We start from the raw sequence: 23918 nt of genomic DNA, 5'->3' as shown, positions 1-23918 counted from the left end.
AGGTAAAGCTTAGGCTAATTGGGGTGTTATAGAAAACATAGTTAATGGGTAGTTAGAATTTGTACTTTGATTACATGGATTCTCTTAAGTAAGGTGGAAAGTTTAGGTTAATTAAGAATTCCGATTTTATTCCACTTGACCAAATACAATCCTACCTTGGCCCTAACCCCATTACAACCCTTCACTACAAGAAAAAGGCACATTTGTAACAAAAAATATTGTTACAAAACGTCGAAATTTTGAAACAAAAGTTTTTTGTAACAAAAAAAGGGTCCATTGCAGTAAGTCCCGTTACAAAAAGTTTTTGTAACGAAAAATGAAACTGTTACAATTCAATACCATATTTTGTAACAATTTTTTCTGATACAAAAAACCAGAAGTCGTTACAAAAGTGGTAACAAATTTTGATTTTGAAGGGATTTTTGGTAACAATATATTTATTTTGTATATATTTTTTCCTATCATAAAATACTCCGTTTAATATATAAATCTCTAAAAATTTATTTTGAATAATACAATAAATCATAAATGATTTAATTTTAAAATAATTTTAAACTCAAAGTATCATTAATTTGACTTAAATATATTTAGAAAATAAATTTTTGAATATAAAATCTTAAATAAATATAATAAATCATAAATAACTCATTAAGTTAATTTTTAAAAATTTGAAGTCTTACATTTAATATGTTAAAACAATATTTTTTATTAATTATAAAAAAATCTTTGAATTTTGTGACAAATAAATAACTTGTTACAAAAATATTGTATTTTGTGATAAATTAATTTTTTGTTACAAAATATTTAGAGCTTTTGAAATAAATAGATATTTTGTTACAAAATGTTTTGAATTTTTACAATAATATAATCTTTTGTTACAAAACATTATAACATTTTGCAACAAAACAACAATTCGATACGAAAGCCAACATAATTTGTAACAAAAGAAATCACGTTGTTACAAAATATTCTTAATTTCTAACAAATAAATAATTATTGTTACGAAAAAACTATAATTTGTAACAATTTTAAATTTGATACAAATTTTTTGTTACAAATGTTCCATTTTCTTGTAGTGCTTGCAAAGACCTCTTAATGTGTGTATTTGTGCATTAAATTTTTGTTGATTGATAGAAGAATAGCAAGTCTTAGAAAGCAAGATTAGTAGAGAATTGAGAGAACCGAACCTTAAACACTAGAGTGATTAGAGTGTATTGGTGCACGAAATTGCAATCACACTTTTGCAACTCCGCACAACTAACCAGCAAGTGCACTGGGTCGTCCAAGTAATACCTTGCGTGAGCAAGGGTCGATCCCACAGAGATTGTCGGCTTGAAGCAAGCTATGGTTATCTTGTAAATCTTAGTCAGGATATCAGAAATTATCAGGATTGATTGTAAAAAGCAAAAGAACATGAAATAGGTACTTGTTATGCAGTAATGGAGAATAGGTTGGGGTTTTGGAGATGCTCCATCTTCTGAATCTCTGCTTTCCTACTATCTTCCTCATCAAACACGCAAGACTCCTTCCATGGCAAGCTGTATGTAGGGTTTCACCGTTGTCAGTGGCTACCTCCCATCCTCTCAGTGAAAATGTTCCTATGCTCTGTCACAGCATATGGCTAATCAACTGTCGGTTCTCGGTCAGGCCGGAATAGAATCCATTGATTCTTTTGCGTCTGTCACTAACGCCCCGCCTGCTAGGAGTTTGAAGCACGTCACAGTCATTCAATCATTGAATCCTACTCAGAATACCACAGACAAGGTTTAGACCTTCCGGATTCTCTTGAATGCCGCCATCAGTTCTAGCTTATACCACGAAGATTCTGGTTAAGGAATCCAAGAGATATCTACTCAATCTAAGGTAGAACGGAGATGGTTGTCAGGCACACGTTCATAGTTGAGAATATGATGAGTGTCACGGATCATCACATTCATCCGGGTTAAGAACAAGTGATATCTTAGAATGGAAGCAAGCATGATTGAATAAGAAACAGTAGTAATTGCATTAATCCATCAAGACACAGCAGAGCTCCTCACCCCCAACCATGGGGTTTAGAGACTCATACTGTGGAAGGTACACAAAGAAACGTGTAAAGTGTCATGAGGTACTGATACAATGTCAAAAGATCCTATTAATAGTGAACTAGTAATCCTAAGGTTTACAGAAATGAGTAAATGACAGAAAAATCCACTTCCGGGCCCACTTGGTGTGTGCTTGGGCTGAGCAATGAAGCATTTTCGTGTAGAGACCTTTTCTGGAGTTAAACGCCAGCTTTTATGCCAGTTTGGGCGTTTAACTCCAAGTTTTATGCCAGTTCCAGCGTTAAACGCTGGAATTTCTGAGGCTGATTTGCCACGCCGGTTTGGGCCATCCAATCTTGGGCAAAGTATGGACTATCATATATTGCTGGAAAGCCCAGGATGTCTACTTTCCAATGCCGTTGAGAGCGCGCCAATTGGGCTTCTGTAGCTCCAGAAAATCCACTTCGAGTGCAGGGAGGTCAGAATCCAACAGCATCTGCAGTCCTTTTTAGTCTCTGAATCAGATTTTTGCTCAGGACCCTCAATTTCAGCCAAAAAATACCTAAAATCACAAAAAAACACACAAACTCATAGTAAAGTCCAGAAAAGTGAATTTTAACTAAAAACTAATAAAAATATACTAAGAACTCAACTAAAACTACTAAAAACATACTAAAAACAATGCCAAAAAGGGTACAAATTATCCGCTCATCACAACACCAAACTTAAGTTGTTGCTTGTCCCCAAGCAACTGAAAATCAAAATAGGATAAAAAGAAGAGAATATACTATAGACTTCAAAATATCAAAGAAACATAGTTCCAATTAGATAAGCGGGACTAGTAGCTTTTTGCCTCCGAACAGTTTTAGCATCTCACTCTATCCTTTGAAGTTCAGAATGATTGGCATCTATAAGAACTCAGAACTCAGATAGTGTTATTGATTCTCCTAGTTAAGTATAATGATTCTTGAACATAGCTAGTGTATGAGTCTTGGCTGTGGCCCAAAGCACTCTGTCTTCCAGTATTACCACCGGATACATACATGCCACAGACACATAATTGGGTGAACCTTTTTAGATTGTGACTCAGCTTTGCTAGAGTCCCCAATTAGAGGTGTCCAGGGTTCTTAAGCACACTCTTTTTGCCTTGGTTCACAACTTTATTTCTTTCTTTTTCTTCTCTTTTTTTTTTCACTACATTTTCTTGCTTCAAGAATCACTTTGATGATTTTTCAGATCCTCAATAACAGTTCTCCTTTTCCATCATTCTTTCAAGAGCCAACAATTTCAACATTCTTAAAACAACAAGTTCAAAAGACATATGCACTGTTCAAGCATTCATTCGGAAAACAAAAATTATTGTCACCACATCAAGCTAATTCAACTAGTTTCAAGGATAAATTTTGAAATCCTGTACTTCTTGTTCTTTTGTGATTAAAGCATTTTTCATTTAAGAGAGGTGATGGATTCATAGGACATTCATAACTTTAAGGCATAAATTTTATTAATTATGAATTAAGAACAAGACTCAAATATAGATATAAGATGAGACTAAAAAAATTAAAAATAGGAATAGAAAACAAAAGAAAAAAAACGCAAAAATAGGCTCCTAATGATAGAGGTTTTCACAGAGTTAGGACTCAACAACCTTGATTTTGAGAAGTGGATGCTCCCTCAGCTTGAGAGGAGAGCTTTTGGCGTTTCATCTCTTGGAGTTCACGCCCCTGCTTCTCTTGTTCCTTCAGCAATTTGCAGAGCATGCAGTTCTGATTCTGCTGTTCTTCCTTCAGTTGCTCCATAGTTTCTTGCAACTTGGTGATAGATGCTTCTAGGCTGGCCCAGTAGCCAATTTCAGGGAATTCAGGGAGGAACTCCTGCGCCCTCCTTTTGATAGAGTTGTCTTGCATTTGTCCTTCCATTGACTTCTTGGTGATTGGATGTTCAATGGGTATGAATTCATCCACTCCCATCTTCACCCCAGCCTCTTTACAGAGCAAGGAGATTAAGCTTGGGTAAGCCAATTTGGCTTCAGTGGAATTTTTATTTGCAATTGTGTAGATCTCACAGGCAATCACATGATGAACCTCCACTTCTCTTCCAAGCATGATGCAATGAATCATCACTGCTCTCTTGATGGTGACCTCAGAACGGTTGCTAGTGGGTAGTATGGAGCGCCCAATAAAGTCTAGCCAACCTCTTGCAATTGGTTTGAGGTCTCCCCTCTTGAGTTGGTTTGGGACACCCTTAGAATTGGTTATCCATTTAGTTCCAAGGAGGCATATGTCCTCTAGAACTTGATCCAACCCTTTATCTGCTCTCACCATCCTCCTATTAAAGGAGTCAGGATCATCCTGCAGTTGAGGCAATTTGAAGATTTCTCTTATTTTGTCCAGATGAAAGTACATAACTTTCCCTCTGACCATAGTTCTGTAGGTATGGTAAGCAGTTCCAGTCATTCTCTGCTTATCTGTTAACCACAGATTTGAGTGGAATTCCTGAACCATGTTCCTTCCAACCTTTATCTCAGGATTGGTTAGAACTTCCCATCCTCTGTTTCAAATTTGCTCTTGGATCCCCGGATATTCATCTTCTTTCAGATCAAACTTCACTTCCGGGATCACTGACCTCAGACCCATTATCTTGTGATAATGGTCTTCATGTTCTTTGGTTAAGAACTTCTCTTGGTTCCAAAGATTCTTTGGATTATTCTCTTTCTTTCCTCTTAAATTGGTTTGTTTTCCTTTAGGAGCCATGATCTTGATGAATCTTGGCTTAGTGATCACGGAAAAGCACACCAAACTTAGAGGTTTGCTTGTCCTCAAGCAAAAGAAAGGAGAGAAGAAAGAGAGAGGAAGAGAAAATTCGAATGGTGTGGTGGAATGAGGGGGACAAACGTGTATTTATAAGGTGGGGGGGAAGATTTCGAAAAGAAAAGAAAAATTTGAAAGGAGATTTGAGGAGATATGGAAAGAGTTTGAGAGAAAGGTGGGTTCTTTTGAACAATAATTGGAATTGATTTGAAATAGATTTTAAGAATGGTTTTGATTTTTGAAGATTTGAAAGTGAATGATGAATGGTTGAAGTGTGATTTTGTAGAAAAGTATGGGTAAGAAAATGAAAGTTCGAAAAAATTTGGTTTGAAAACAAAATTGTGGTCCCCCCACCTTTCTGGCGTTAAACGCCCAGAATGGCACCCATTCTGGCGTTTAACGCCCATTTGATGCCCCTTTTGGGCGTTTAACGCCCAGCCAGGTGCCCTGGCTGGCGTTAAATGCCAGAATTCCTTTATCACTGGGCGTTTTTCCAAAACGCCCAGGATGCTGCACACCTGGCGTTAAACGCCCAGAATGGTGCCCATTCTGGCGTTTAACGCCCAAAATGCCCCTTACTGGCATTTTTTTCGCCAGTAAGCTCATTTTCTCTGCTTTTTGAGCTGAATCCTTCTGTAACTCTGTGAATTCCTTCATTTTTGATACTTGCCTCTGTAAGAACAAATCATATAACCTCCTAATGACTGGGTTGCCTCCCAGCAAGCGCTTCTTTACTGTCTTTAGCTGGACTTTCACTGAGAATCATTCAAGTCTCAGTTTTGAGCATTCCTGCTCAAAATTGCCTTCAAGATAATGCTTGATTCTCTGTCCATTAACAATGAACTTTTTGTCAGAATCAATATCCTGAAGCTCAACATATCCATATGGTGAAACTTCTGTAATCACATACGGACCCCTCCACCGGGATTTGAGTTTTCATGGAAACAATTTGAGCCTAGAGTTGAAGAGCAGAACTTTTTGTCCTGGCTCAAAGACTCTGGTTGACAACTTTTTGTCATGCCATTTCTTTGCCTTTTCCTTATAAATTTTTGCATTTTCAAAGGCATTGAGTCTAAACTCCTCTAGCTCATTTAGCTGGAGTAATCTCTTTTCACCAGCTAACTGTGCATCCATGTTTAGGAACCTGGTTGCCCAATAGGCTTTATGTTCCAGTTCCACGGGCAGATGACAGGCCTTCCCATACACCAATTGGTATGGAGAGGTTCCTATAGGAGTCTTGAATGCTGTTCTGTATGCCCACAGAGCATCATCCAAGCTCTTTGCCCAATCCTTTCTCCGGGCTATCACAGTCCGTTCTAGGATTCTTTTTAGCTCTCTGTTAGAGACTTCAGCTTGCCCATTTGTCTGTGGATGATACGGAGTTGCCACTTTATGGCTGATTCCATATCTAACCATAGCAGAGTATAGCTGTTTATTGCAGAAATGAGTGCCCCCATCACTGATTAGTACTCTGGGAACACCAAACCTGCTGAAGATGTGTTTCTGGAGGAATTTTAGCACAGTTTTGGTATCATTAGTGGGTGTAGCAATTGCTTCTACCCACTTAGATACGTAGTCCATTGCCACCAGAATGTAAGTGTTTGAGTATGATGGTGGGAATGGACCCATGAAGTCAATTCCCCATACATCAAACAATTCTATCTCTAATATTCCTTGTTGAGGCATGGCAAATCCGTGAGGCAAGTTACCAGCTCTTTGGCAATTGTCACAGTTTCGCACAAACTCTCGGGAATCTTTATAGAGAGTAGGCCAGTAGAAGCCACATTGGAGGACTTTATTGGCTGTTCGTTCACTTCCAAAATGTCCTCCATACTGTGATCCATGGCAATGCCATAGGATCCTTTGTGCTTCTTCTCTGGGTACACATCTGCGGATTACTCCGTCTGCACATCTCTTAAAGAGATATGGTTCATCCCAGAGGTAATACTTGGCATCTGAAATTAATTTCTTTCTTTGCACTTTGCTGTACTCCTGGGGTATGAACCTCACAGCTTTATAATTTGCAATATCTGCAAACCAAGGAGCTTCCTGAATGGCAAAGAGTTGCTCATCTGGGAAAGTCTCAGAGATCTCAGTAGAAGGGAGGGACGCCCCAGCTACTGGTTCTATTCGGGACAGATGATCAGCTACTTGGTTCTCTGTCCCTTTTCTGTCTCTTATTTCTATATCAAACTCTTGCAGAAGCAACACCCATCTTATTAGCCTGGGTTTTGAATCCTGCTTTGTGAGTAAGTATTTAAGAGCAGCATGGTCAGTGTACACAATCACTTTGGATCCTACTAGATAAGATCTAAACTTGTTAATGGCATAGACCACTGCAAGTAATTCTTTTTCTGTGGTTGTGTAATTCTTCTGTGCATCATTTAGAACATGGCTAGCATAATAAATGACATGCAGAAGTTTGTTATGCCTCTGTCCCAACACTGCACCAATGGCATGATCACTGGCATCACACATTAATTCAAATGGCAATGTCCAATCTGGTGCAGAGATGACTGGTGCTGTGACCAGCTTAGCTTTCAGGGTCTCAAACGCCTGCAGACACTGTGTGTCAAACACAAATGGTGTGTCAGCAGCTAGCAGGTTACTTAAAGGTTTTGCAATTTTCGAAAAATCCTTTATAAACCTTTTGTAGAATCCTGCATGCCCCAGAAAGCTTCTGATTGCCTTAACATTGGCAGGTGGTGGTAATTTTTCAATTACCTCTACCTTTGCCTTATCCACCTCTATTCCCTTGCTTGAAATTTTATGCCCAAGGACAATTCCTTCAGTCACCATAAAGTGACATTTCTCCCAGTTTAAAACCAGGTTAGTCTCTTGGCACCTTTTCAGGACAAGTGCTAGGTGATTAAGACAGGAGTTGAATGAGTCTCCATATACTGAAAAGTCGTCCATGAAGACTTCCAGAAATTTCTCTACCATATCTGAGAAGATAGAGAGCATGCACCTCTGAAAGGTTGCAGGTGCATTGCACAGACCAAAAGGCATCCTCCTATTGGCAAACACGCCAGAAGGGCAAGTAAATGCTGTTTTCTCTTGGTCCTGAGGATCTACTGCAATTTGGTTGTAACCTGAATAGCCATCCAAAAAGCAGTAATAATCATGACCAGCTAGTCTTTCTAGCATTTGGTCTATGAATGGTAAAGGAAAATGATCCTTTCTGGTGGCTGTATTGAGTCTTCTGTAGTCAATACACATACGCCACCCTGTGACTGTTCTTGTAGGAACCAGTTCATTTTTTTCATTATGAACCACTGTCATGCCTCCCTTTTTTGGGACAACTTGGACAGGGCTCACCCAGGGGCTATCAGAAATAGGATAAATAATCCCAGCCTCTAGTAATTTAGTGACCTCTTTCTGCACCACTTCCTTCATGGCTGGATTTAGCCTCCTCTGTGGTTGGACCACTGGTTTGGCATTATCCTCCAACAGGATCTTGTGCATGCATCTAGCTGGGCTAATGCCCTTAAGATCACTTATGGACCACCCAAGAGCTGTCTTGTGTGTCCTCAGCACTTGAATCAGTGCTTCCTCTTCCTGTGGATTTAAAGCAGAGCTTATAATCACTGGAAAAGTTTCACCCCCTTCCAGAAATGCATATTTCAGGGAAGGTGGTAGTGGTTTGAGTTCAGGTTTGGGAGGTTTATCCTCCTCCTGAGGAATTTTCGAAAATTCCTTTGCTTCCTCTAGTTCTTCTTGATCAGGTTGAGCATCCTTGAAGATGTCTTCAAGCTCTGATTCTAGGCTTTCAGCCATATTGATCTCTTCTACCAGAGAGTCAATGATGTCAGCGCCCATGCAGTCATTTGGTGTGTCTGGGTGCTGCATAGCTTTTACAGCATTTAACTTGAACTCATCCTCATTGACTCTCAAGGTTACTTCCCCTTTTTGTACATCAATGAGAGTTCGTCCAGTTGCTAGGAAAGGTCTTCCTAGAATGAGAGTTGCACTCTTGTGCTCCTCCATTTCCAGCACCACAAAGTCAGTTGGAAAGGCGAATGGCCCAACCTTGACAATCATATCCTCTATTATGCCTGATGGATGTTTAATGGAGCCATCAGCAAGTTGGAGGCATATCCTGGTTGGTTTGACTTCTCCAGTCAACCCAAGCTTTCTGATAGTGGATGCAGGTATTAAATTGATGCTTGCTCCAAGATCACATAGGGCTGTCTTGGTGCAAGTGCCTTCTAATGTGCATGGTATCAGAAAGCTTCCAGGATCTTGAAGCTTTTCTGGTAAGCTTTTCAGAATGACTGCACTGCATTCTTCAGTGAGAAACACTTTTTCAGTTTCTCTCCAATCCTTCTTATGACTTAAGATTTCCTTCATGAACTTAGCATAAAAAGGTATTTGCTCAAGTGCCTCTGCAAACGGAATCTTTATTTCAAGAGTCCTTAAATAGTCTGCAAAGCGGGCAAATTGCTTATCCTGTTCCGCTTTGCGGAGTTTCTGAGGATAAGGCATCTTGGCTTGATATTCTTCAACCATAGATGCTGCAGGTTTATTCCTTACAGAAGCGGTTGAAGAAGCCTTTTTAGAGGGATTACTGTCAGCACTCTCAGGTGTCTGATCTTCCCTTGGCGTTTGAACGCCAGGAATGGGTGAAGTTTGGGCGTTAAACGCCAACTTCTCTCCCTTTTCTGGCGTTTGAACGCCAGAACTGGGCAAGGAATGGGCGTTTAATGCCAACTTTCCTTCCCTTTCTGGCGTTTGAACGCCAATAACATTCCTCTCTGGGCTCTTACTGTCCTCAGAGGGATTTTGAACAGTGGTTTGGTTATCCTCTGTCAATTGTTCCCTGTTTGGCTTTTTGTTCTTTTGAGCAGTGGTATTCAGTGTCTTCCCACTCCTTAGTTGAACTGCTTGACACTCCTCTGTTATCTGTTTAGATATTTACTGTTTTGCCTGATTCAACTGTAGTTCTATGCTCTTGTTAGCAACTTTAGTTTCATAGAGCATCTCTTTAAATTCTGCTAACTGTTCTATCATCAGGAGTAATTGTTGATTAAGCTCAATTATCTATTCTTGAGGATTAGAGTCAGTGACTACTGTCATGACTTCCTCTTCTGGAGAGAACTCATTGCTAGAATACAAATATTGGTTTCTAGCAAGAGTGTCTATAAGCTCTTGAGCTTCTTCAATTGTCTTCCTCATGTGTATAGATCCACCAGCTGAGTGGTCTAAAGACATCTGAGCTTTTTCTGTAAGCCCATAGTAGAAAATGTCTAACTGTACCCACTCTGAAAACATTTGAGAGGGACATTTCCTTAGCATACCTCTATACCTCTCCCAGGCATTGTAAAGGGATTCATTATCCTCTTGTTTAAAGCCTTGGATGTCCAGCCTTAGCTGTGTCATCCTCTTTGGAGGGTAAAAATGATTCAGGAATTTGTCTGACAATTGTTTTCATGTCTTTATGCTTGCTGTAGGTTGGTTATTCAACCACCTTTTAGCTTGATCTTTTACAGCAAATGGAAACAGTAATAGTCTGTAGACATCCTGATCCACCTCTTTATCATGTACTGTGTCAGCAATTTGTAAAAACTGTGCCAGAAACTCAGTAGGTTCTTCCTGTGGAAGACCGGAATACTGGCAATTTTGCTGCACTATGATAATGAGTTGAGGATTTAGCTCAAAGCTGCTTGCTTTGATGGGAGGTGTACAGATGCTACTCCCATATGCAGCTGTAATGGGGTTAGCATATGACCCCAGAGTCCTTTTGGACTGATCAATCCCACTTATTTCCATAATGGACAAAAGGGAAATGATAATGATTGCAAACAGATAAATTTTGTTTTTTTTTTTTTGAGTTAAACGAAAAAATAAAATAAAATAAAAGAAAATTAAAATAAAAATTCGAAAATCAAAAAGAAAATAAGATCAAAGCAAATTGAGAACTGAATCAATTAAGTAATTAAAAAGATTTTGAAAATAGCAATTAAAAAGATATGATTGAAAAATCTTTATGAAAAAGATTTGATTTTTGAAAAGAGGAAAGAGAAAAACACAAAAAGACACCAAACTTAAAATTTTTAGAAAATCAAACACTAATTTTTCGAAAATTTTAAGAGAAAAGCACAAAGAGGACACCAAACTTAGAATTTTTACGGATCAAAAAGGGACTAAGGACATGCAAAATCGAAAATTAAAAGAAAAGTAAAAGCATGCAATTGACACCAAACTTAGAATATGAAACTAGACTCAACTAAAAGACTCTAACCCAGTTAAAAACAAAACAGTCCTAATCTAAGCAACAAGATAAGCCGTCAGTTGTCCAAACTCGAACAATCCCCGGCAACGGCGCCAAAAACTTGGTGCACGAAATTGCAATCACACTTTTGCAACTCCGCACAACTAACCAGCAAGTGCACTGGGTCGTCCAAGTAATACCTTGCGTGAGCAAGGGTCGATCCCACAGAGATTGTCGGCTTGAAGCAAGCTATGGTTATCTTGTAAATCTTAGTCAGGATATCAGAAATTATCAGGATTGATTGTAAAAAGCAAAAGAACATGAAATAGGTACTTGTTATGCAGTAATGGAGAATAGGTTGGGGTTTTGGAGATGCTCCATCTTCTGAATCTCTGCTTTCCTACTATCTTCCTCATCAAACACGCAAGACTCCTTCCATGGCAAGCTGTATGTAGGGTTTCACCGTTGTCAGTGGCTACCTCCCATCCTCTCAGTGAAAATGTTCCTATGCTCTGTCACAGCTTATGGCTAATCAGCTGTCGGTTCTCGGTCAGGCCGGAATAGAATCCATTGATTCTTTTGCGTCTGTCACTAACGCCCCGCCTGCTAGGAGTTTGAAGCACGTCACAGTCATTCAATCATTGAATCCTACTCAGAATACCACAGACAAGGTTTAGACCTTCCGGATTCTCTTGAATGCCGCCATCAGTTCTAGCTTATACCACGAAGATTCTGGTTAAGGAATCCAACAGATATCTACTCAATCTAAGGTAGAACGGAGGTGGTTGTCAGGCACACGTTCATAGTTGAGAATATGATGAGTGTCACGGATCATCACATTCATCCGGGTTAAGAACAAGTGATATCTTAGAATGGAAGCAAGCATGATTGAATAAGAAACAGTAGTAATTGCATTAATCCATCAAGACACAGCAGAGCTCCTCACCCCCAACCATGGGGTTTAGAGACTCATACTGTGGAAGGTACACAAAGAAACGTGTAAAGTGTCATGAGGTACTGATACAATGTCAAAAGATCCTATTAATAGTGAACTAGTAATCCTAAGGTTTACAGAAATGAGTAAATGACAGAAAAATCCACTTCCGGGCCCACTTGGTGTGTGCTTGGGCTGAGCAATGAAGCATTTTCGTGTAGAGACCTTTTCTGGAGTTAAACGCCAGCTTTTATGCCAGTTTGGGCGTTTAACTCCAAGTTTTATGCCAGTTCCAGCGTTAAACGCTGGAATTTCTGAGGCTGATTTGCCACGCCGGTTTGGGCCATCAAATCTTGAGCAAAGTATGGACTATCATATATTGCTGGAAAGCCCAGGATGTCTACTTTCCAATGCCGTTGAGAGCGCGCCAATTGGGCTTCTGTAGCTTTAGAAAATCCACTTCGAGTGCAGGGAGGTCAGAATCTAACAGCATCTGCAGTCCTTTTCAGTCTCTGAATCAGATTTTTGCTCAGGACCCTCAATTTCAGCCAGAAAATACCTGAAATCACAGAAAAACACACAAACTCATAGTAAAGTCCAGAAAAGTGGATTTTAACTAAAAACTAATAAAAATATACTAAGAACTCAACTAAAACTACTAAAAACATACTAAAAACAATGCCAAAAAGGGTACAAATTATCCGCTCATCATGTATACACTTCCAGTAAGGGTTCGATGATCAATTCTTTGTTCCCGGCATTCATGAGCTTTCTTCTTGTAAGTTACTTGTACTTTATTTTAAGATTTGAATTAGTGGAATCCAGTCCATATTCATTCTTAAAAGATTTTTTTTTTTACTTTTAACGAAGTAGGTAGAAACATTTAGCATTTAGTCACATTCATATAGATAGGATGCATTTAATACATTCTACCATCCCTCTTAAGCTTAGCATGAGGACATGCTAATGTTTACCTGTAGGGAGATTGATAAACCACTATTCTATGGTTTATCTTGTGCTTAATTTAGTGGATTTTATCCAGTATTCTCACACCTATTCATATAATTCGCATGTTTTACGTTTTCCTTCTTAATTTTGTGCTATGATTGAAAACATGTTTCTTTGGCTTTAAATTTGCTTATTTTAATCCTCTCTTATTCCTGTTCGATGCCGTGATATGTTTGCTGAGTGTTTTCAGGATTTATAGGATAGGAATGGCTTAGAGGATAGAAAAGTAGCACGCAAAAGTGAAAGGAACACAAGAAAGTGAAGTTTTGAGAAGCTGGAAGCGACGTGTATGCGTGAAAGACGTGTACGCGTGAATAGGGCAGCATACATACGACGCGCACGCGTGGCTGATGCCTACGCGTGACCAGTGCCAAGCTCAAGTAACGTGTACGCGTGGGCGACGCGTACGCATGACAGATCGTCACGTGCTGCAATTGCAGAAAATGCTGGGGACAATTTTTGGGCTGCTTTTGACCCAGTTTCAGGCCCGAAAACACTAATTAGACGCTGTAGAATGGAGCTGGAAAGGAATCAATCATTCACTTTTGATTATTCACATTAGTTAGGTTTAGATGTTGGTTTCTAGAGAGAGAGGCTTGATGGAGGAAAAATGTGGTAAAGATTTTCACAAAAATATTGCGTTGCAAGTATAGTTATAAACTAACAATCAAACCTCAATCAATATTTAAATTATTTGTCGCAAGTACAAACCCAATAAAATTAACCGAAGTATTCAAACCTCGGGTCGTCTCTCAAGGAATTGCAGGAAAGTGTAGTTTATTATTGGTTTTGGACAGGTATTTTTGGGGTTTTTAAGCATTGAACAAAGAATATAAATGACAAGAAAATAAACTAATAACTAAGAAAAGTCCTAGCAAGGATTCAGAATTGGAATTATCATCCTCATTATCATCATCAATTGTGATGGTAATTACCTTTTGCTTTCACTTAGTTAACCTCTAACAATGAAAGAAAGTCAAGTGAGCAAAATCAACTTAAGTTCACAAGTTTTAATCAAAGACTAGATTTAGCGAAGCCTAAGCCAACTAGAAATTTTCAATCACTAATCAACAAAAAAGTTTTGATAACCCAATAGTCTCTAATTGATCAATCCAAGTTAAGAACATAAAAATCTAAATTAAAATCCACCCAAGCATTTTATCAATCACATGGAAGGCACAAAATAAAAACATAGAAAGCTAACAAGACATAGCAAAATCTAATACTAACAATTGCAAGAAAATAACAATAACAAAGCAATTGAACAATAAAAAACATGAAACATAAATTGCATTAATGAAAATTGAGAGTAACACATGAACTCATAAACTAAATTAACAAAATAAAGGAATCAACAAGGAAAATAAATAACTAAAGTGCTAGAACAAATAAAAGTAGATGGAACCTAAATTAAAGTAAGGTAGAAATCTGAAATTGAGAAGGAACAAGACTAAAAAATCTAAAACCTATAGAGACTCTCCTCTCTCTCTAGAAAACTACATCTAAACCTAAAATTGTGTGAATAAAAGTTGAACGAATGATTCCCCCACTTCCAGCTCCACTCTGCAGCCTCTAAACTTCATTTTCGGGCTTGAAACTGGGCCAAAAATAGCCCAGAAATTGCCCCCATCGAGTTCTATTAAGTGCATCACGTCACGATCTGTTACGCGTATGAGTCAGCCATGCGTACGCATCGCTGAACAATTCCCGGTGATGCGTACGTGTTGCTTTCCTCTTGCACTGGTCACGCTGATTCTGCGAACGTGCGTGTCACCAAACTGTAAGGCAACTATAGCAAATTACATATCATTTTGAAGCTCCGGATGTTAGCTTTCCAATGCAACTGAAATCGCCTCATTCGAACCTCTGTTGCTCAAGTTATGATTGATTTAGTACAAAGAGGTCAAGATTGATAGCTTAGCAATTCCTTCAATTTCTTGTGTTCCTTCCACTTTTGCATGCTTCCTTTCCATCCTCTAAGCAATTTCTGTCCTATAAACCTTGAAAACACTTAACACACATATCACGGCATCGAATGGTAATAAGAGAGGATAAAAATTAGCAAATTTAAAGCCAAAGAAGCATGTTTTCAATCATAGCACAAAATTAGGATGGAAAATATAAAACATGCGAATTATATGAATAAGTGTGAGAATAATGGATAAAATCCACTCAATTCAAGTAGTTTATCATTCTCTCCACACGTAAACATTAGCATGTCCTCATGCTAAGCTCAAGAAAAGGTATAAACGAGTGAAGAGGAATGGTAGAATGTACGAAATGCAACCTATCTATATAAATGCAACTAAATGTGAAATGCTTCTACCTACTTGGTTAAAAGTAAATAAATCTTCCAAGAACAAATATGAACTGGATTCCACTAATTCAAATCATAAAATAAAGTACAAATAGACTTGCAAAAGAAGAGAGCTTGTGAAAGCCAGGAACAAAGAATCGAGCATCGAACCCTCACCAGAAGTGTATACACTCTAATCACTCAAGTGTTTAAGGGTCGATTCCCTCGGTTCTCTACTGATCTTGATTTCTAAGACTTGTTCTTCTTCTACCAATCATCAAAAATTTAATGCACAAATACACATATCAAGAGGCCCTTTAAGGGTTGCAATGGGGTTAGGGTCAAGGTAGGATTGTATTTGGTTAAGTGGACTAAAATCTGAATCCTTGATTAACCTAAACTTTCCTCCTAACTTGAGACAATCCATGTAATCAGAACATAAAATCTAACTACCCATTAACTATGTTTTCCACATATTCAGGTATCCAAATTCTGAGTACGGTACATATGCATTACTATCACCATTTACTTTGGGGCATTTTGTCCCCTTTTATTATTTGCTCTTTTTTCTTTTCCTTTTTTTCTTTTTTTTTTCTTTTTATTTTTCTTTTCTTTTGTTTTTCTCAATGCATATGATTAAGGTATTGAATGCAAGAATATTTGCTCAACTATCTTTTTCACAAATTCACCAAAAATATACAATACCCAATTCCCAAACCAAATGTTTTCAAACCTAACTTCCCCACACAAATCATGAGCACTCTCACTAGTCTAAGGTAACTAAGGATTCAAATTAAGGGCATTATTGTTTTCCACTTAGAGTTAGTGATGAGCTAAAGTAAAGAATAAATGGGGTAAAATAGGCTTAACTTTGGTTTGCAAATGATAATGAAAGGGTAAGGCCATATAGGTATGTAAGCTTAGTGAAACAAGGCCTCAATCACATAAGTGCATGCATACATCAAACAATGGAAATATAAAATCAAGCAAGACAAAGAATTTTGTGTGTTCGAGCTCTAAGACATGTTCCAAATTAAATTTCTTCAAGCAAATTAACTAACAAAGAAAATTTTAAAAAAATGGTGTTTGAAATGGAAGTAGTTACCCACAGAAGTTGGTATCGACCTCCCTACACTTAAAGATTGCACCGTCCTCGGGCATGCAAAGATGTGCAAGTGGACGGGTGGCTACAACTGATGTGCTTTCTCAAAAGATTGTACGGAGAGACTTGTTGTGTGCCCATTTAGAAGCCTTTCCTTTCCCTTCTTGATGGCCATCCTGAAAGAAGAGAAAAAGGAAAAAGAATAATCCACAAACAAAGATATGCAAACAAATAAAATATGGGTGGGCTAATGCCAAATAATAATGAGGTTCTCAACTACATGGTTGCTACAACATGCAGGTGAGAAAATAATAAAAGTAAAGGGCATATTAATAGTGCAAGAATTACAACAATGAGGGAGAAAGAGTGGGTCATGAAAGATAATATAAGGTCATATCAATGCAAAAGAAAAACAAGTGTCGTAAAAAATTGGCATTGACCTATAAATAACAACACCCAACAATGCACAACAAGTCACTAGGCACCAAAATAATGGAAGTAATATTTAACAGATGAGTAAAAATATTTAACACCAATGGAGAAATAGCAAACTTAGAAAAGAAAATAAAAATATGCACAAGACTAAAATGCAATGAATGAAAGTATGTAAATGCAATGAGTAAAATAGAATGAAAGAGAATAAGGATGAGAAGTTAAAGAAATGAAGAAGAAGAAAGTAAGAAAGGAAGAAGAAAGAATAAGAAAGGAGAGAAGAAGGAAGAAGAATGGAAAAGAGGAAGCGACACGTAAGTGTCGCCCACGCATACGCGTGGGTTGCAAAATTAGGAAGTGACGCGTACGCATAGGTCACGCGTACGCGTGGGTGTGAATTGTGCTCTGGTGCACGAAATTGTGATCTCAATGGCGCCAACAACTTGGTACGCACAATTGTAATATCACTCTTTTTCACAACTTCGCACAACTAACCAGCAAGTGCACTAGGTCGTCTAAGTAATAAACCTTACGTGAGTAAGGGTCGATCCGACAGAGATTGTCGGCTTGAAGCAAGCTATGGTCACCTTGTAAATCTTAGTCAGGTAGATTCAAATGGTTATGGAGTTTTAATAATTAAAAGATAAATAAAACATAAAATAAAGATAGAGATACTTATGTAAATCATTGGTGGGAATTTCAGATAAGTGTATGGAGATGCTTTATCCCTCTTGAATCTCTGCTTTCCTACTGCCTGCATCCAATCCTTCATACTCCTTTGCATGGCTACTTCACATCCTCTTAGTGAAAAAGGTCCTCTACGATTTCCCGCATAGCTAATCAGCTGTTGGTTCTCGATCATGTAGGAATAGTATTTACTATTCTTTTGCGTCTGTCACCATGCCCTACAGTCACAAGTTTGAAGCTCGTCACAGTAATCACATCCCAGATCCTACTCAGAATACCACAGACAAGCTTTAGACTTTCCGGATCTCAAGAATGCTGCCAATGGATTCTAGCTTATACCACGAAGACTTTGATCTCACAGAATGGAAGGCTCTGTTGTCAGGAGAGGCAACCATGCGTCGTGGACCAGGAATCCAAGAGATACACACTCTAGCTTTCGCAGGTAGAACGGAAGTGTTTGTCAGGCACACGTTCATAAGTGAGAATAGTGATGAGTGTCATGGATCATCACATTCATCAGGTTGAAGTGCGAATGAATATCTTAGAATAAGAATAAGCATGAATTGAATAGAAAATAGTAGTAATTGCATTAATACTCAAGGAACAGCAGAGCTCCATACCTTTAATCTATGGTGTGTAGAAACTACAATGTTGAAAATACATAAGTGATGAAGGTCCAGGCATGACGTGAGGCCAGCCCCCAAAACGTGATCAAAGGATCAAAAGATAATCCAAAGATATAAATACAATAGTAAAAAGTTCTATTTATACTAAACAAGTTACTTGGGTTTACAGAAATAAGTAAGTGATGCAGAAATCCACTTCCGGGCCTACTTGTTGTGTGCTTGGGCTGAGTATTGAAGCTTTCATGTGTAGAGGTCTTCCTTGTAGTTGAACGCCAGTTTGTAAATTGTTTCTGGCGTTTGACTCTGCTTTGCAACTTGTTTCTAGCGTTTAACGCCAGAATAGGGCAGAAAGCTGGCATTAAACGCCAGTTTGCGTCGTCTAAACTCGAGCAAAGTATGAACTATTATATATTGCTGGAAAGCCATAGTTGTCTACTTTCTAACGCAATTGAGAGTGCGCCATTTGGACTTCTGTAGCTCCAAATATTTCATTTCCAGTGCAGGGAGGTTAGAATCCAACAGCATCAGCAGTCCTTTGTCAGCCTTTGCATCAGATTTTTGATCAGGTCCCTCAATTTCAGCCAGAAAATACCTAAAATCACAGAAAAACACACAAACTCATAGTAAAGTCTAGAAATGTGAATTTTGCTTAGAAACTAATAAAAATATACTAAAAACTAATTAAATCCTACTAAAAACTATGTAAAAACAATGCCAAAAAGCGTATTAATTATCCGCTCATCACAACACCAAACTTAAATTGTTGCTTGTCCCCAAGCAACTAAAAACAAAATAGGATAAAAAAATAATATATAATGAATCTCACAATATCGATGAAGCTTAGTCCTAATTAGATGAGCGGGGCTAGTAGCTTTTTGCTTCTGAATAGTTTTGGCATCTCACTTTATCCTTTGAAATTCAAAATGATTGGCATCTATAGGAACTCAGAATTTTAGATAGTGTTATTGACTCTCCTAGTTTAGTATGTTGATTCTTGAATACAACTACTTTATGAGTCTTGGCCGTGGCCCTAAGCACTTTATTTTCCAGTATTACCACTGGATACACAAATGCCACAGACACATAACTGGGTGAACCTTTTCAGATTGTGACTCAGCTTTGCTAAAGTCCCAGTTTAGAGGTGTCCAGAGTTCTTAAGCACACACTTTTTGCTTTGGATCACGACTTTAACTACTCAGTCTCAAGCTTTTCACTTGGACCTTTATGACACAAGCACATGGTTAGGGACAGCTTGATTTTGCCGCTTAGGCCTGGATTTTATTTCCTTGGGCCCTCCTATCCATTAATGCTCAAAGTCTTGGATCCTTTTTACCCTTGCCTTTTCGTTTAAAGGGCTATTGGCTTTTTCTACTTTTTTTTTCTCTTTTTTTCGCCATTTTTTTCACTACTTTTTCTTGCTTAAAGAATCAATTTCATGATTTTTCAGATTATCAATAACATTTCTCTTTGTTCATCATTCTTTCAAGAGCCAACAATTTTAACATTCATAAACTTCACTATAAAAAATATGCACTGTTCAAGCATTCATTCAGAAAACAAAAAATATTGCCACCACATCAAAATAATTAAACTAATTTTAAGATAAAATTTGAAATCCAAGTACTTCTTGTTCTTTTGTATTTAAGCACATTTTTCATTTAAAAGAGGTGAAGGATTCATGGAGTTATTCATAGCTTTAAGACATAGACACTAGACACTAATGATCATGTAATAAAGACACAAACATAGACAAATATGAAGCTCAAAAACCGAAAACATAAAATAAATAGACAAGGAGATTAAGGAATGAGTCCACCTTAGTGAGGATGGCGCCTTCCTCTTGAAGAACCAATGGAGCGCCTAAGCTCCTCTATGCCTCTTCCTTGCCTTTGTTGCTCCTACCTCACAGCTCTTTGATCTTCTCTAATCTCATGGAGAATGATGGATTGCTCTTGATGCTCCACCCTTAATTGGTCCATGTTGTAACTCAAGCCTTCCAAAGAGGTGTTGAGTTGCTCTCAATAGTTGTATGGAGAAAATTGCATCCCTTGAGGCATCTTAGGGATTTCTTGATGAGGATCTTCCTCATGTTCTTATTAAGGTCCATGAGTGAGCTCTCTTGTTTGCTCCATCCTTTTTCTAGTGATGGGCTTTTGAGATGAATCTCTCAATCTCCCATGACTCGGAGGTGGAAGTTTTTGCCTTCCCTTTCCTCTTTCTAGAGGTTTCTCCGGCCTTAGGTGCCATAATTGGTTATGAAAAAACAAAAAGCTATTCTTTTACCACACCAAACTTAGATGAAGGAGTAGTGAGGGGTTTATATAGGGGTGAGGGGAGGGTTAGGTTTCGGTCATTAGGGTTGGGTTTGGGAGGAAAAAGTGTTTTGAATTTGAAAGGTGAGGTTTGTGGGGTTTTTGGGGAGAAAATATGAAGGTGATTGGTGAAGAGGTGATAGGGAAGAGGATATGATTTGATTGGTGAGTGAGAGAGAGAGAGAGGGTTAGGGTAGGTGGGGATCCTGTGGGGTCCACAGATCCTGAGGGGTCAAGGATGTACCATCCCTGCTCCTATTAGGCGTACAAAACGCCCTTGCTGTGCAATCCTGGCATTTAACGCCAGACTGCTGCTTGTTTTTTGCGTTAAATGCCAGCTTTTATTCTTTTTCTGCCATTAAACGCCAGGCTGCAACCTGTTTCTGGTGTTTAACGCCAAATTGTTACTTTTTTTTTGGCATTTAACGCCCAGAATGGTGCCAGACTGGGCGTTAAACTCCCATTCTGCTACCCTTACTGGTGTTTAAACGCCAATAAGTTCCTCCTCCAGGGTGTGCTATTTTTAATGCTATTTTTGATTTTTCATGAATTTTTGCAGTTATTTTTGTGACTCCACATGATCATCAACCTAAAAAAAAAAAAATAACACGAAATAACATAGATAAAAAAATTGGGTTGCCTCCTAATAAGTGCTTCTTTAATGTCAATAGCTTAACAGTGGGCTCTCATAGAGCCTCACAGATATTCAGAGCATTGTTGGGACTTCCCAACACCAAACTTAGAGTTTAGATGTAGGGGTTCAACACCAAACTTAGAGTTTAGTTGTGGCCTCCCAACACCAAACTTAGAGTTTGACTGTGGGGGGCTTTGTTTGACTCTGCATTGAGAGAAGCTTTTCTTGCTTCCTCTTTATGGTTAGAGATGGAGATCCTTGAGTTTTAAACACAAGGTAGTCCTCATTTAATTGAAGGATCAACTTTCCTCTGTCCACATCAATCACAGAGTTTGCTGTGGCTAGGAAAGGTCTTCCAAGGATGGTGGATTCATCCTCATCCTTCCCAATGTCTAGGATTATGAAATTAGTAGGGATGTAAAGGCCTTTGACCTTTACTAGCATGTCCTCTACTTTTCCATAAGCCTTTTTCATGGATTTATCTGCCATCTCTAATGAGAATTTAGCAGCCTGTACCTCAAAGATTTCCAATTTTTCCATTATAGAGAGTGGCATTAAGTTTATGGCTGACCCCAGGTCACACAGAGCCTTTTCAAAGGTCATGGTGCCTACAGTACAAGGAATTAGGAATTTACGAGGATCCTGTTTTTTTTGAGGTAATGTCTACCTAACCAAGTCATTCAGTTCATTGGTGAACAAGGGGGGTTCATCCACCCAAGTCTCATTACCAAATAACTTGGCATTCAGCTTCATGATTGCTCCAAGGTACTTAGCAACTTGCTCTTCAGTAATATTTTCATCCTCCTCAGAGGAAGAATATTCATCAAAGCTCATGAATGGCAGAAGTAGGTTCAATGGAATCTCTATGGTCTCTAGATGAGCCTCAGATTCCTTAGGTTCCTCAAATAGGAACTCCTTATTGGTCAGTGAACGTCCTAAGAGGTCTTCCTCACTAGGAATCACTTCTTTTTCACTCTCTCCAGGTTTGGCCATGTTACTCAAAGTTATGGCCTTGCACTCTCTTTTTGGATTCTCTTATGTATTGCTTGGGAAAGTACTAGGAGGAGTTTCAATGACTCTTTTACTCAGCTGGCCCACTTGTGCCTCCAAATTTCTAATGGAGGACCTTGTTTCATTCATGAAACTTAGAGTGGCCTTAGATAGATTAGAGACTATGTTTGCTAAGCTAGAGGGGCTCTACTCAGAATTCTCTGTCTGTTGTTGAGAGGATGATGGAAAATGCTTGCTATTGCTAAACCTGTTTCTTCCACCATTATTAAAGCCTTGTTGAGGATTTTGTTGATCCTTCCATGAGAAATTTGGATGATTCCTCCATGACGGATTATAGGTGTTTTTATAAGCTTTACCTATGTAATTCACCTCTGCCATTGCAGGGTTCTCAGGATCATAGGCTTCTTCTTCAGAAGAGGCCTCTTTAGTACTGTTGGATGCAATTTGCAATCCATTCAGACTCTGAGAAATCATATTGACTTGTTGAGTCAATATTTTGTTCTGAGCCAATATGGCATTTAGAGCATCAATTTCAAGAACTCCCTTCCTCTGAGGCGTCCTATTATTCACAGGATTTCTTTCAGAAGTGTACATGAACTGGTTATTTACAACCATGTCAATGAGTTCTTGAGCTTCTGCATGGGTTTTCTTCAGGTGAATAGATTCACCTACAGAATGGTCCAACGACATCTTAGACAATTCAGACAGATCATCATAGAATATATCCAGGATGGTCCATTCTGAGAGCATGTCAGAAGGACACTTTTTGGTCAGTTGCTTGTATCTCTCCCAAGCTTCATAGAGGGATTCACCTTCTTTTTGTCTGAAGGTTTGAACACCCACTTTAAGTTTGCTTAGCTTTTGAGGAGGAAAAAACTTAGCCAAGAAGGCCGTGACTAGCTTATCCCAAGAGTTCAGGTAGGGGTGTGCAAAAAAATTGGTTTGACTGAACTGAACTGAAACTGAACTGAAATTGTTTTAAATAAACCAGTTTTTTTAAATAAAAAATGAACTGAAACCATAGTTTTTTATAAAAACCAGTTTATTAAAAACCAGTTTTTATGGTTCAATTTAGTTTTAAACCAAATCAGAACTGGTTTATTCACATCAGTAACTTCAATCTACCAAACTAAAAAATTTGAAAATTGGGAAAACGTAAAAGCCCTAATCACCGTTTCAACATTCTCTCTCGTCTCTCCTTTTCTGCCGCCCCAACAAACCCACCGCTGCCACCGTCAGAGTTGCCGTCGTCGAACTAGTCGCCATCGTCGAACTACTCTCCATCGCTCATTGTCGTCGATTTCTAGCACAGCAACGGCCAACGACATTCCCCTCTCATCTCTCCCTTGCTGTCGCCACTACCAACCTACCAAGCCACCACTGCTACGACTTCAAGTTCTAACACAATATCGTCTTTCCCTTGCTTTCGTCGCTACCATTTCTCTCTCGTCTCTCCCTTGCTGCCGCCGCTACCAACCCACCACCGCCATCATCACCGCCGCTACCAACCCCTGCTGCTGCCATCTAACACAGTAGGTAATCTCTTTTCTCTTATGTTTTACTATGATTGGAAGCAGGGAAGACAATATTTTTTTACATTGCTGCTGCCATTGGTCATCCATTTTTATAGTTACCCATTTCTATTTTAATTTAATTATTGCAGTTTTTTTGTTTTTTTGGATTCTGGCATTTTGATTTTATTTTGGTATGTTTAGGTTCATGGCATTTTAGTATTTTATGATATATATTTATCTCCATTGATTCAAGAATTTTGTGTTTAGGAGTTGGAGGAAACGGAAGCAAAATGGATGGCTTTTAGTAAACGATTATA

The sequence above is a fragment of the Arachis stenosperma genome, chromosome 6 (genome assembly GCF_014773155.1).
Source record: "Arachis stenosperma cultivar V10309 chromosome 6, arast.V10309.gnm1.PFL2, whole genome shotgun sequence".
In the NCBI taxonomy this organism is placed as follows: Eukaryota; Viridiplantae; Streptophyta; class Magnoliopsida; order Fabales; family Fabaceae; genus Arachis; species Arachis stenosperma.
Note: the sequence above shows the minus strand (reverse complement) of the source record.